The sequence below is a fragment of the Dicentrarchus labrax genome, unplaced genomic scaffold (genome assembly GCF_905237075.1).
Source record: "Dicentrarchus labrax unplaced genomic scaffold, dlabrax2021, whole genome shotgun sequence".
NCBI lineage: Eukaryota > Metazoa > Chordata > Actinopteri > Moronidae > Dicentrarchus > Dicentrarchus labrax.
Window position 1 is genome coordinate 17,131,694 of NW_026136701.1, and position 16,217 is coordinate 17,147,910.

Sequence of the window (16,217 nt, forward strand, 5' to 3'; positions counted from 1 at the left end):
TTTATTTGTTTGTTTCATTTCTTTCCTAATTTATATCTCTGAATCTACCATTTTTCCCACGACGCTGAAGTTAGCTTCCGATTCGACAATTAAAGGGAAACTTAAGGGAAACTTAAGCGATGGATCCTCTTACTGTTGTGAAAGCGTATTACACGTTTTATACCCACTTTAAAATTTGTGAAACCTTTAGTCTGTTGTGAGAATGAAAAAAAATGTAAACAAAAATTCAAAAAAATAGAGAGACCCATATAAAAACCCACTATACATAGACTGGTCAAATCTGCACTAGATTACACCACAGAAGCCAGAGACCCTTTAAAACACAGTTTCAGATTTGAGATGCCTTTATTTGTGAAAATACTGAAAGGGGATAGCAAAAACAAACGCAACAGGTTCTTAAATAATATTGATAACTGTATTTATATAAGGAATGCAACCAAAAGTTGTAGCAGTACTTTCTACTGTAGTAATAGTGACAGTAAGGGGATGGGAAACTGAAAAATACTGCTTTCAAACCCAAAAGCCGACTCACACACTGAAAAAGAAGGAACATTACACTTTGTCAGCAGCCAAAATACAAGATACCAACAGGTTAAACAGGTAAAGAGGTTTAAGGCAGGCAAAAAGCAACCCAACAACCTTCCCAATACCAGGCAGAAAGATTCAGACTGTAAAGCTACTATAGGAGACATGATCCACAAAGTGTGGCAGCAGATGATTAGGCCACTGTTCAGGTCTATAAACTCTTTAGATAATGGGGTAATGAGGATCGTGTCTGCAGGCAGGTGCCCCTTAATGTGAAGATGAGAGGAGAGAAGAGCACGGTCTGAAATGATGGCAGATTGTATTGTACAGATCAAGGCGATGAATGAAATGATTTCTCAATTGAATTTATAGAATTCTGACAAAGTACTGACAAGCACACTAATGGTTGAATCGTGTTATTTCTAACACAGACCCTGGTAATGGTTTTTGGCAAAAGTGAAGAAAAAAACATCTACAGAGGTTGAGGTTGACCGTGGCCAGTTAAAGGAGAGATGAGAGAATAACAGTCATTTTATCTGAAAGAGTAAATTAACCAATTGACCACATTATGAGAAATAACAAATACAAATGAAATGGAGAGGCAATTTCAAACAGCAAAGGTTGCAATATGAATCAGTAATATAGCTGTTTTCCATGTTTTCACAATAGAATAAAGGTTTTGCAAACATGAAACTGCGTTTTAAAGAGTTTCTGGTTCCTCTGGGATAATGGTCTAGGTCTAATGTGGTCTACATGTGAAAACAAATGTGGAAAATCTCTAATTTATGCATTTCCATTAATAGAAAAACGATTTTACAAGTAAGAAACTGTGTTTTAAAGAGTCTTGATGATCTAGTCCAAATTTGCTCAGTCTCGGTATAGTGGTTTTTGATCTGGACCTGGTCTAATGTGGTCTAGATGTGAAAAAAAACTCTCTTATTTTTGCATTTTCACAAATAGAATAAAGACTTCACAAATAAGAAACTGTGTTTTAAAGAGTCAATGTCTTGATAATCTAGTTTAGATTTGACCAGTCTACGTAAAGAGGTTTTTATACAAAGACCTGGTCTAATGTCTTTTTTTCTTTTTTCTTTTTCTTTTTCGCATTTTCACAAATAGAATAAAGGTTTCACACATTTGGAAGTGGGTTTCAGACAGGTTTTACTTAAAGTGTCAAACGCTTTCACAACAGTAAGAGGTGCAAAAAAACAGAGGATCTTACAGCACTGCAAGTTAAGTTTCCCCTTAACTTCCCCCTTAACTATCGAATCGGAAGCTGTCTTCAGCGTTGCAGACTCTCTATCTCTGACATTGTGAGTGCGTCCTATTATACACAGCCCACAGTGTAGAATATAGGTTACATTTGCAATGCATTAGTTACTTAGGCCTCGCTTTTTTGCTTTTGTTTGTGTGTTGTTACCCTGCCATCGGAGCAACAAGTTGAAGTGAACTGTCTCTTCCGTTCAAGTGAACCAAACGGTACGTACAGTAGTTTCCTGACGTCACCTGGCGGCTCCCTCGCTGAGCTCAGATCAGCTGTGGCGGAGCGCGGCGAGCAGAGCTGCAGCGACAGCAGTGGGGGTTGGTGTTAGAGCCAGGGGCGCACATCTAAAACCACAGACCCGATTCCGTGCGTATAAAAGGTAGGCATGCATAGCTTTTTTCCCCCCCTGTATCCGCACACTCGCTTAAAATCACGTGTCATAAGTAAGCGCGTTACCGATTATAAACAAGGATTAGGAGTTGTTGACGCTGTCCGGAGGATGGGTCTCCCTGCAGCCTGGTGCCGGTCCGTCAGCGGGATTTAAACAGACCCTTTAAAGTTTGTTTTCTTTGTAAATTTCATTCGGTATTAAAGCTACTGCCGAGGAAACTCTACGGGATGTTTTATAGAAAGGGGTAATTAAAGTCGAGGCAATTAGATGTAATGAATTCATAAGTGAAGTCTGACAGTAAGAGTGTTTGAGTGCTCTGTAATACAGCATGAGTATCATTTTAACACTGTTATCTTAGTCTTTCATTTGCACATATTTGCGCAAATGAACAAGCTTTGCCTATTGTAGTGGCTGTCAGTGATGGTCGGCCACAAATGTGTGTGCAACCGATCTACATCCAATAGCCTCATTAGCCTTTTAACTAAGGTATTTTGCAGTGTAACGTGAGTGCCAGTATGGAACTTTTTGTGAAACCTGTAGCAGGGAAAAAAAAGGCCAGTGAAACTTCTTTTAAAATCTTTTGTCTCATGGGTATTTAAAGGATTGTCTGTGCTGCCTCAAAATGCAGATAGCTAGTATTAGATCTTTTAAAATGCCCCCCCCTTGCTGATTAATCATCTCTTAACAAATTAAACTAAAGTCAAATCAAGTATATCTGAAACCAGGCCCCTCATTTACATGTTTGCCTGTTGAATACTGTTGCAGTTGCCTAAGGCTCCCTGTTGAAACAGGCTTCAGCAGCCCCAGAGTCATATCAGATAAGAGTGACCAGGAGATGTATTTGGTGGTTTGTCATTGTAATTACAGGCAAACCTGTCTGTCTTGACTACATCTAATCTGCCATTCCTCATGTTTCATGTTCCAAAGGTTGCATTCCTCATGTCTCCACAACCCCCCTCTGTACTTTCAAAATGTCACTAGAGCTAATGACAATTACATGCACATTACAAGATCCTACACAACGCTACAGCAGCGTAGAGATGTTCATCTTAACAGATGCAGAGAGGTACTGAAGACTTGGTAACTGTAGCCCCAGATACCCAACAGCCACTTTTCATGTTAAAGCAGCATTTTAGTGTTGAGCAATTTCTAGTCCAGGTCCATAGAAAGTCACAATTCTGCTTTAAAATATTTGTATGCATGATTAGAAATATTGCTTCAAATCCTGATTGTTAACTGCAGATGCACATTTGTTACATCTACAACTATACAGAAAAAATAAGGAGTAACATGACTTTTCAGACAGGTAGTAAAATGTCACGTGAGTACATGTTCTGTACAAGCAGCGTGGATTGTGAATTTGATGCGTGGCCTGTCTTGCCTAGAGGATGCAGATCCATGTCAGAGAGGGCAAGGGCTGGAGGGGTCAGGGGGCTCTGAACGCTGGCCATCTGGCCCTTGGGGGGCTGGTTTCCTCACTGGTTGCCTTTGTTCCCAGCTAACAATTGGGACTTAATCTGGGAGGAGATAAGTAAGGCCCCCGCGACACCACTCCTGTGCTCAGACAGGTTCCCCTCTTTAGCCTTGAAGGAGACATCTCCGTCCTATGATGGTTTGTGAAGACCGTGAGTTGTTGAGGATTGGCAGTGGGCATTTTCTTTGTGTGATTGTGTGGCATCGTAACGTTTTATTTCTCAAAACACGAAAATTAAATTAGCCTAGGGAATGCTGCAAGTGAGTTGGATATAGTTTTGAAAACAGAAATGTGTTCCTCAGATTGGTCACACCTTCATTATTTAACCCTCTTTACACAGGAGATTTGCTGTAGATCAAAACTGAAAAGTGATACACAAATGCATGTTCTGTCCTTGTAGAGCAAAATGTTTAACAATTCAAATGAACCAAAATGGGATACACCAAACTAGAAATTAAACTATGTAGTTATAGCTCACCCTCTTTAAAATAATGATTCATCTTTTTTCAGCGCACTCGAAATAGTGTGTATCTTGTTATGACGTTGCTTCTTTTTAGATTTTTCGAAACTCTTTCACAGTTGTTTTATTGTGCACAAGACCTGCTGTGAGACAAAGAGGTTTTCCAAAAATGCAACATGTCATTTCTAATATGAGAATGTTCAACCCAGCTGTGTATAGATGGCTACTTCATATCCGTTGGTACATAAGGCAAATTGTCACCTGGGTAACAGCTGTTTATTCATTGTGTTTGCACAGTGTCTTATTGTCAGGGTAAAAATAGAAATGCATGTTCATTTGAAAGCCAGCTTTTTCATTTACATGTTGTCCTCTAATTATTTCTCTCTGTTATGACAAGCTAGCGTGTGATAGGTCACTCAGGTTTGTATTCAGTGTCATAACAAAAAGGCATACATGACAATTGATTGCCAGTCCAGTGAGTAACAAAGAGGTTCCAGTTTCTTTGACTTCAGCCAGCTCCAGAAGCATATCATTTTAAATATTGATCATTGAGGACAAATCTTTCACATGAAATACCTTTATGGATCATTCGCAAATACCAGTTAGATCACAAAAACAACACTGGGACTAGTCGGCAAAACAGGCGGATGCTTCTCTCTTGATCCTCTCAGAGGTGCTTCTTAGTGATTGTGGGCCTCTCTGATCCCGAGTACAGATGGTACAAGGGACAAAATCCCAACAAGAGAGATCAGCGCTATTGTTTCACACTTTTTTGAGCTTGATGTGAGAGGACCCAGAAAACAGGTGGCCTTCAAAATAACCATCATTCATCAAACTGCTGAGGCAGGAGTCAGGACCAATTTAAAAAAATATGTCCTTGCATGTCAACAGGCTTATGTTGACATGGACAGACACTGAAACACACTATATGATCTGAAAACAGCCAATCAAACACCAGTGGAGGTAGCAAAAAGTAGCAATACAACAGTGTTATCAATTACTTCCTTAAAAATACGATATAATAAATGAATAATATCAGCAGAATGTACTTAAGATATCAAATTATGACATATTGCCTCTATTAGGTGTTTAAGGTGACACTAAATGCTTTATATAGTATAATCTGTATACTGTCTGCAAGAATGCATCGTATTTTATACATATATCATATATTTTGTGGGTAAAACATGAATCGGCAAAATAACTGTCGCTATCACTTAAATACAGTGGAGTAAAAAGTACATTACTTCCTTATAAAATTGTTGTGGTGTATAAGTATAAAGTAAAATTTAACTACTCAGCAAGTATTAGTATCTCAAAACTGATCTTTTTCTATCTTTACTTATGTACAGTACTGTAGTTACATCCCACCACTGCCAAATTAATGTTACACAAACATTTATGTAATCATATTATGCCAAATACAAATAAATCACACAGAAATTGTGTATGCATTTCACTACCCAGCAAGATATTTTGTGATTCTTTGTACCCCCTTATGAACCTTTATTGCTTTAGCAGTGTCCAGTGTGAATTATTAACTCACACCGATGACTCAGACGCTGAACAGAACCGATTGAATTAGCTAATTACTAAAGCAAAAATGTAAAGAGTACCTTGCTGCTGAACTGCAGAGCCAGGCAGATGTGTTCTGCATGGATGCTTGTAAACTTTTAATCTGTCCTTTTTTATTGAGGGTCATGAATTCTCAGAACACCGTGTTCACTAGTGAGCATTAGTGTGAATAAAGGAAAGATAACTATTCACAGAATGTAGTTTGAAGGTTGTATGTTTTATTTTCTGTAGCAGATCTGGTTACATGAGTTCAAAAAGTGGTCATTTTAATAGATTGCCGTGATTTAGTATTTAACTTGAACTAACACTCATTCATCCGGAATCTGAATATTGTATCTATGTAATGTTTTGCTTCTTGCTATTTTGTCCACATGAGTTCCACAGAGCAAAAAGCTTCAAAGACATGTCTCAGAAAGTGGTCATTTTCTCCTGCCTTGGCCTTTTAAGTGAATCCTTCTTCAAAAACTGAAGCATGAAAGAGGAGGGAGGGAAAGCACAGAGATAAGGTCTGTAGATGAGCAAGGGAGGATGAGGAGGGAAAGAGATAGAAGACGAGGTTAAAACAGATGTGGGAGTGATGAAGAGCAAAACAGGGCAGCTGGATAGCTGGATGCAGACAGCAAGTGAGATACAGGGCAGCAATGTTTATTCAAACCTCACGCTTGTGGCTGGATGGTTTAGTGAATGAACATGCAGTGAAGGTGGAGTGTGCACGTTGTGGAGCACAATTTGAGACAAACTGTATGTACTGTATGAAGGTGCATGACACAGTCGACAATTGGATCATTAAAGCCAATCTCACAAAGGCCCTGTGTGCCCCTCCCCCGTCTGAAAGGAGATGTCAAAGGTCTGTGACCTCTTCCATTTATGTGCATTGATCCCTCTGGCAGGGGTGGGGCTTCTTCCTCAAAGCCCTCCACCATCAGCTGTTGTATCTTAGTTTCACCTGCAGGAAGCGGAGCAATTATTTCATTTCATTTTTAATTTCTTTTCAAATTTGTTTCGATTGTTCATGTATTGTCTTTATATTGATCTTTAAAACTAGCTGTGTATCCATGTTTCTTACTAACTATAGAGGGTATAGTGGGAAAAGTCAGAGGTATACTATAATATATCAGTATACAAATTAAAACCACTCGATATTTTTTGAGTGTGCTATGGTTTAGAGTTGAAACAATGAGTCAGTTTATCAGTCAATCAATCAAGATCATTTATCAGCAGCAGTTTTAATGATCAATTAATCATTTTTCAGTTATTTTCTAAGCAAAATTAATCTGTTCCAGATTCTGTTGTGTGGACATTTATTCTTTTTTACCATATTAGATTGATTAAATGATTAACTGAGATTATTGTCAGATGAAGCAATATTTTTATGAGTTGTTTCTAAATGTGGGGCACAAAGTAAATTGAAGAGCTACTCTGTAAAAAGTCACAGTTTAATCAGTGTATATCAGTTGTTTAATTTCCTTTCATTAAAAAACAGTGACAATATACTGACAATGTAGTGCATACTATTTACTATGTAAGACTGAACTGGGGACCTGCATGTGTTTTTATGAGTCAGGACTTTTGGTTAGAGTGTGTTTGAGCAAATACAGTTGTAGCAATTCATTAACTACATATTTTAGGTCTAGGACAAACTTCTCTTACCTAAATGTCTGACCATGAATTTGTGCTGCAGGGTGTGAGTCTACTTCACGCCTCGGCGTTTATGGCCTGCTCAGGAGTGAAGGGGAAAGGCTGTGAGGATGAAATTCCTCTAAGCTAACAAAAAAAGCCTTTCTTTCTCACAGTGTTATATTGTGACCTTAAGTGATGGAAGAAAGGAACTTACAGTCAGGAAGGTAGGACATGCAATACGTGGGAGTACAGCCAAAAAGACTGGCCTGAACATCCTGCTCTTTGTTGTAAGGGATGCTTGGGGTGCTGATCGCGCGTGTGTGTGTGTGTGTGTGTGTGTGTGTGTGTGTGTGTGTGTGTGTGTGTGTGTGTGTGTGTGTGTGTGTTTATGCATGAGTGGAACACGACCCCGGTAGATGGCACTTCCTGTTGTCTTGTTAGTTATCTCCGATTTTGACATGCAGGGCAGGTTCTTATCTGTCACTGCTGGATCTCCTGGTTGACCAACCGAAAGACTCAATGAACCCAATACCTAGTTTATCTAAGCCTTCCCGTCTCTGTAACAATAACAATACTCAGTCCTTTTCATTATCTCTTTTCCTGGCACTGTTACAAATTATTTTGAAAGGTATCTAAATACAAAGCTGTAATAGTCGTAAGAAGTTAAAACCCCCGAATTTGTACCTCCGTTGCATCCGTTTTCTCTGTCCTCCCTCCCCCAGATCAAAGTTAAAATAGCAGAATGATTCATAGAATGAATGGAACTTATCTGCACATGGCCCCAAGTCATTCGTCAGGAAGCATGTCAGGAGCAAAGTCAAAGGGTCGCCATCAAGCGTGAGTGCATTTGTGTGGTTGCAGGGGAGTGACGGCATGTCAAGGTGAAGGAGGAATTTCGGTCCTTTTGTTCCTTGAGCTGAAGTCTTCTCATTTGCAGCTCCAATAAACAAATGAGGCCCAATAATCTCGACACCTGAGTCCTTGAATCTTGCATCCTGCATCGCATCACAGGAGCACTGTTGTGGCATGAAGTGCATATCTCATGGCTTTAGATCAATCTCTTGGATTTGTGTGGGCTCCATTACATCAGTGCGAGCCCATGAAGGGCAAAGTGTGAATGCGGCTCAGTGGAGAGCACTTAGTAATAATATATCCTCATTCCTGCCATTGAAACCTGGAAAGCATCCAGCTGAGAATCCCTTCTCACACAGTACTGTTGTGGAACAGTGTGTTCTCACATGATGTACTGCTGTATCCCACAGATGCCAACCCGAGTAGAACAGTACCTGCGGCCAGAAATGAATGCTCGCAGCTTACGTGTTCTTTTTAAAGAGTACAGTGTGTGCTGTGCCCAAGTCAGTTAATGGTGTTTAGGTTGAATTACATTGTTTTGGCCTTTGCAACAAGGGCCAGTGTTTTTTTTTTTTTTTTACGTCTGAATGATTCATCACAATACTGGGTTTCTCTCTATTGATTAACATGGTAGTTAGACACACCTGTGACCCTCCTTACTTTAAAGGCCCAGTGTGTAACATTAAGGAGGCTCTATTGGCAGAAATTTAACAGAATATTCATAGGTATATTTTAATTAATGTATAATCACCTGAATATAGGAACTGTTATGTTTTTTTATCAACATATGCTGCTGGTTGCCTTCCATGGACTTCATAAACTGCCATATTTCCATAGTAACCCAGAATGAAGAAACCAAACACTGGCTCTAGATAGGAGTCACCATAATTTCTCCTTCACGCCTGGAAGGAGAGCATGAAGCGGGGGAGATACGATCTGCAATTACACCACTGGATGCCACTAAATCCTACACACCTTTAATTTTGCATTTCATCTGTGCCAGCTGCAACACTTAACATAAAAAAACAGATTAAATACCACAACTTGTGCGACACAACTAGTTGTAGTACAGTATGTAATATACCTTGACTTTCTTGCCCACACTTTTTGAGTTGTGTGGTGTGGTAGGTGTCATATCTTTTGTTTTAATCTGTTTTTATGAGAAAAACCCTGACTTATTCTCATTTTAGTCATGTAAAATGTTACTCTTCGTAGGAGATTAATTGTGATAAATTGCCATTTTATCTGACGCATCTGGTTAATTGTTAACGGTGCATTGCCAACAACAGCAACAACATCACTCATCACTACAGCAACATCATTGCCTTTGCACACATATTGTCCCTAAATCTCCTTACCCATACACACACACACACACACTTTCATATTGAAATACAAGGTCAGCGTGTGTTGATGCTGCCAGGGTTTGTGGGGGAGAGAGCTCTGTAGCAGAAGGCTTTTCCATAGGCTGTCACAGATTGTCCAAGGCCACGGTGACCAAGACCCAGCCCTCTGCTGCAAGGACTCAATGTTCCTTTGTGGCAAGGGAGGTCATTCTCTCTCTCTCTCTCTCTCTCTCTCTCTCTCTCTCTCTCTCTCTCACTCTCTCTTTTCATTCTCTCTCTGTGCACAATGAAAACTCAAGCATAAACAGAAAAATAACAGGCAGAACAGTACATAGAAAAGTCTTAACACAGGCAACAGATGACAGGAAAAGCCTTTATTAATGATTTGGGGAAACTGGGGATTTGGGATTACTGAATGGTGATATCACCAGATCTCAACCTAGGTGACTAACTGTTAGATTTTGACATAAGGAATATCTTTTGGGTGAATGTCGTTCATCCCTACAGTGGATTTCTAGAGTCTTATGTAATCTGTGCCAAGGAGCATTGTAGCTGTACTGGGGGCGTATCTGTGTTCCCAGAGTCCCAGAGATATTCCCAGGGGCCTAAATTTCCTAACCCCCTTACCCTAACCCTAGAACTGGGGAATAGAGGACTGCGTTGGGATTGGGATTCTACAAGATCCAATGCAAATTTTACAGGAGCAGACTTTCTGACTTTGCTGTGGGCGTTTACAAAATAAACTATGGGTCCCGGGATTTAGCTTGTGCCTGTAAGGAAGGGCAATATGACATTTCTCAGTACACAGTAAAATAACATATTTTCACACAAAATCTCTTTGTAGGTGAAAGTGTACACTCATTTGTGCGCCAATGGCATCATATTAAACTGTGAAACAAGAAGAAGACACAACAACAGGCTAAATGAATTCTTGTGGATGCAGTACACACAGAACACGCTGTCTGACGTCCTGTGAGGCTGCTCTGCCTCAACTGTGTGATTTACGGCCCTTTCTAATGGACAGATAGCTTTACTTGTTGCTAAAGTAACTCCTAGTCGGCTCAGTTAGCCATGCAGCTAGTGGTCCTATTAGTAGCTGACTGGGAGCTCTGAGGCCGTGTTCACACTGTTAGCACAGGAACGTTATGGGTTTATGAAAGCTAAAACTGTATTTAAGGTCTAAAGCAAATAGGATCACTGTTAGTTAGCAGCAGTTATCTGATAGATTGAAATTCTTCAATAGGGATTGATTGGCAATGCTTATATTGCGGTAATCCATATGAGCTGTAGCTGTTGTTGCCCACTTTCTGTGGACTCAATATGAAATGTGATCATACTTATTGTAGGAGGAAACAGCTGCCCTGAAAGTGTTGATTGAGGAGCTTTCAAGGTGCTTGGAGGTGGATTTTGTTACCTTTGGACAGAGCCAGGCTAACTGTTTCCCCCTGTTTTTCAGTCTCTTTGCTAAGCTAAGCTAAGCTTATTTGCTCCTGACTGTAGCCTTATGTTGAATGAACAGATATAAGAGTAGTATTGATCTTCTCATCTTACTCACTAAGCATTTTTTCCAAAATGTCAAACTATTCCTTTAAGTTAACACTATGGTGCATTACATATATTTTTGTTGGAATAATTTCACTTCTTTATTTTACACTTGTATTCTCATGTATTGCTCACAGCCCAGAGTAATCAGGGTTATAAAAATATCTGGTTTGGACGAACTTGCTCTGTGCTGAGGTATGATAGATATTACTTTATATTTTGGTGCAACATGATGATGATGAGTAGGACCATCTTGAAATTCACTTGCAAATGACTTATTAACTTCAGCATCCTGGTCGTTTTAATGAACATGCCTGAAAAGAAAGAAGGAACAGTTTTGAAATCATAACATTTTTCTTATTTTATTCACTTTTGCCCCGACTGTGTTATTAGCCATTATTTCTGCCTAGTACACCACATTGTCAAAGGAGCTCTGTCCTAACTGTCACATCTGCCAGTTGGTAAAGTATCTCATCTCTCACAGGGATCAGTGCAGGATGAAGTGCACCAGACCTGAATAGGTTTACTGTCACTTTTTCTCATCAGCCAGGTTTGTGTGTGGGGTCAAGCCCTCAACAAAGGATAGCCCTGCTTCCATTGTCCCATTAAGACAAAAAAGAGTCCTGCTGATACTGTGGCTCTTGCTGCAGTAAGGAGGACTGATGGGATTTAAGTGTGGGCCCTGTCACCGACGGCAACCTGGTGCTTATTAATCAGGAGGGTGGGGGATAATGGAGGAGATGTGGCAAGACAGCAACGGGGGTGGGGTGCTGCTGATGTAGCATTGCCGCCTGAGGTCAGGAGGAGGGGGCATGATGGATACAGCTGATCGCCCGGTAAGGAAGTTTTGAAGGAAAGGGGAGGAGGAATCTTCGTCGGGACATTAAGGAGCCTCTTTGTCATGGTGTCACTCAAATGGATTCAAGGTGGTGGCGACTTTTTCAGGGAGGAAAAGAAAGGAGAGGTCCTATTGTGAAAGGTGGATCTCTCTCTGGACGCCTGATAAACACAACAGACCTCTTTCTTATGTCCTCTCCATGAGTGCTCAGTGCTCCTGCGTGGCTAAATTGAGTTAGTGTGTCAGTTGTGGGAACTTTTCAGGGAAGCACTTTGACTGATCTGAGTGAATCGCCTCTCTTTTGTGTCTGTGCCTTTTATGTTTATTCCTTTATTTGGAAAAAAATAGTTAAAGGTATCCGAAATATTTAGTGACAATCCTTAGACACAGACAATGAATATCTTTATCTTTGACATTTCTAATAAAGAGCGGGGTAGGCCTGCAACGAATGACCTATTACGGACTGACTTATTAAAATGTCAGATGATAATGCTGTTTAAAGGCTTAAAACAATTAATTGATTATCAAATTAGTTGGCAATCAATGTTCTATTGACCAGGCCGATTTATAAACTAATTGGTTCAGCTCTAGAGCACTTCTGGAGTACTGATCAAAATATATTTGAGAATTGAGCAACTACCAAAAGCTGGCATTGAATCCTTGTTCATATTCATCGTCTTATTCAGTATCTTTTAAAGGACATTTCCTCATTTAGGCAATAGTTTGGGTTATTTACTTTATTTTGGAAAATGTCTGTTAGTAATGTCTTTTAGAAAGGTTGGGTATAAATTGAGCCTTTCTTTCCTTCTTTTCCATAATTAATGCTAGAAGCTTTGTTGGAAATGATCAGGAAAATATTCAGAAATGACAGAACCATAAAATAAAACAAAAAACATGTTGGTCACAAAACGATACCTGAGCCACTTCCATTAACTGATGAAAACTGTAAAATGTGGTTAAAAAGCTCAGAGAAAACTAATAAACTGATCTTGTGTTAAGATTTATTTTTTGTCACACATATGTTTGGGTGTTGGCATTAAAACTGAGGTGTATTGGCACCGATTTCAAACAGTACCAAGCCCTTCTAACATATTTGAAAGGTTAACCATCTCTGAAATCCCCTATTAGTATCACGTTCTCAGCACCTCAGTTTGACTGACGTGATGTGGAGGCAGGGTGGAGTGCAGCTCAAGCCAGCTCCTGGAAACAGAACGTGACCCCTTTGCTAGTTCTGTCATCTGATAAGAGGCAATGTTTTGATAGTGTTGGCCCTCTCAACGTGATCCATGGCTCTCCTTTTACACCCCATAACAAATAGGGCTGTCTAAACAACAGTTTATGGCCAGGACAAGGCCTGGTCAACCATCATCAAAGATCTACTCTGGGATGAGCCATTAGGTGTGGACCAGATGTTAGAAGAAGCTGTGGCGATTTCTAACTCAGAATAGGGGAAAACACAAACTAAAATTAAGGCACTGCTGTATAAGTGAATTTATGTGTAATACAAAAAATGTACCTCTTTTTTACATGTACATATGAGATTAGGGATGATTTTTCCCCGTCTTAGAATAAAAATGAAAATCTTCGGGAAATGCATTTTTACCAGTTAAAATCCTGCTCATCTTTTTAAGCTTCTCTTTCCCTTCTCTTGCCCTTTACCATTGACCGTTGTTTGACCACGGCTAGTGACAGCTTTACAGTATGAAATAGAACTCATTGTTGTCTTATTCAATATGGCTTAGCTGAATAAGTCCATAAATGCATTAGGGTCCTGTGTCTCTCCCTGTTGTTCCGACTTAGGTGAACTGGCGTTCAACCCGGCAGTGTTGTAAAATGCAGATTGGGTTCACTGACAGGCCTTCCATTTTATTACGCAGTCATGAACAGCATTGTAAACTGTCACTTTCATTCACTTATTCTATCGGGAATAACAGCCATGAGAACCGATCTCTCTGCTTACTGGTCACATTATCAAAGCACTAACATTGTTGGCAAGACATGGTGGAATTTTTCCTTTTTTGGTTATTGATGGCGAGATGCCATCAAAGGATGAAAAATGTATATTGAGATTCACTGTGATAACACAATATATTTTAGCCCTTGTCCAATTGCATTGTTTTGTTGGGTCAAAAAACCTTTGGGAAGGCATTATTTTGAGCTGAGCCGAACCAATTTATTGATTAATTGATTTGTTGTTTTGCTGAAATCTTCCAAGCAAAAATTCTAATCATTTACACAGCTTCTCAAACGTTACATACCTGCTGCCTTTCTATGTCATCTCTTTTTTGTGACATTTTATAGACAAAATAAATTACTGAATTATCCCCCCAAAAAATAATAATGAAAATGATCATTCGCTGCAGCCCTATTTTTGAGTATAAAAACGTATTCTTTTCTGGTTGCCTTTCATCATTCAAACACCCAGACACACTCATAGGTCAATTTAAAGTAAATTATTATTATATTCTATATTATTATATATATTTATTGAAAAAGTTTCCCACAATTAGATGATTGCTAGATGATTTTTAGCCAAAACAAGAATTTTTCTTCCTAGACATATGCTGGAATATTAGTTATGATATGGACTATGATTATACAGTAAGCGAGTAGTGTGAACCTGTCAAGTGTTGAATTGGCTACTATTAACAGGGCTTGTTTTCCATTTGTGTTGTATCAGTCATCTGTTTGTTAGGCCTGTGCCAATAAATGATGCTGACCTTTGTCCATGGCTGAGATTTAGTTTAAGGTTAAATGCCTTGCCCTTAAACTCATCTGCTGGGCCAGAGTGTGTGGCAAGGTCACCACTCCAATCAACCTAGTGTTAACACAAAGCCTGCTTGTCCCCTAATGAATTAGCGCTACAATTCCTCTGCAAGTCACTACGCCACCCTCCTGCCCCTCGCAGGCCTTCCCAGCCCTGCTGCCCTTTCACACGCACCCCCTAGCCCCTAATTTTGAAATGAGTTTTATAACTGGACAGTAAACTTCCAGTGGCTTAATGATGATGACTTCTTCATCTGCCCAAATGCTCCTTTTGTCCACCCCTCCTCAAGCCCTGGACCCTGCCCCCGTTCCCTCTGGTCACACCAGGCCTTAAACCCTGGTTCACCCCACTTTATAGTTCCACAGATAATCCCCTAGAACACACACACACACACACACACACACACACACACACACACACACACACACACACACACACACACACACACACACACATACACCCTGAGGCTATTATCTCCACTGAGCCCTGCTCTGTCTCCTTCTCCCTCTTTTTCTCTCTGTTGCTGCTGACTTCAGCAATGGCATTCAGCTGGAATGTTTGCCTTTGTTTGTATGGCCCACTGGAAAGCCATGAATGACCTTAGCTCATCTGCTATCCTCACTAGCACCGATTTGCACTTCAGGGCCCAGCAGGTAGTCCCGAGCAGTGGGAGGAGGGGGTTTTGGAAGAAGGTTGTGGAGCTTTTATAAGGAAATTAGAGCCATGGACTGCCACCCGGATAGTAAACAACAGTGCGAGTCCTCACACCCTCGGCGTCAGGTAGCCCACTTGAAGTGGGTAGAAAAGGGAATTCTGTTGCGGGAATTTTCACATGGTGGTAGCTTCGTTTTCTTGTTTTGTTTCTTGACAGTCAAGCTGCAGGATTGTTTTCTTATTATAAGAGTCAGACGTGCTAATTAGCACCTTGGTTGCTGTACTTCCTCCCCACCTGATACTCATCTCTCATCTCTTGATTTGTTGGTTGAACCTCATCTGCAGAGGACTTTTCCTGCAGTTGCAGAGCTTCAACTTGCCATGTTGTGTGATCAATGGAAGCCATCCTAATGTGCAAGGCTAGGTTGGTTACTTACTCCAAACAGTTGTCATTTTGGTTGAGTCAGCTAAGACAAAGCTGTGGCACTCCACTGGGAATCCTAAGAGAGGAAGAAGCCCTCTCCCCCTACATTAAGGAACCACAAGATCTCCCAGAACCCCCCACAGCTGATCATGTGACTCGTCTTTCCTCAGGTGGCGGTGGTAGGGATACTTCCCCTTTGTCAGGGACTTTAGCAGGAGCTCAATGCAGCGGTGAAGGATGGGCTCGGGGGCGGGCAAGCATTCAATCCACACTCTTTTGTTTTTTGCACAGTGTCTTTTGAGGCCAAAGAAAATGCCGGGTTTACTTATTATCTCCATTCTAAATGGGCTATTTAAGACGGGCCATGTCAAAGTCAGGGGCTTAGAAATAAATCACACTGACAGCTCTTTTCCCCCAGTTGAACTTGTAGCTATGCTAGTATCCGATCGGTCATTGTAGAGATTTCACTTTTGTTACAGCTGATA

The 16,217-nt window shown here is 40.3% G+C and overlaps 1 protein-coding gene across 1 annotated transcript in view; it reads left to right on the top strand.

Moving 5' to 3' along the window:
- Positions 1 to 2,056: 2,056 nt before the first annotated feature.
- greb1l (GREB1 like retinoic acid receptor coactivator) overlaps positions 2,057 to 16,217 on the top strand; it is a 43,382-nt gene continuing 29,221 nt past the window's right edge. The window contains exon 1 of the mRNA XM_051406115.1: positions 2,057 to 2,168. The gene's annotated coding sequence lies outside the window, so the exon portion shown is untranslated. The remainder of the gene's footprint in view (positions 2,169 to 16,217) is intronic.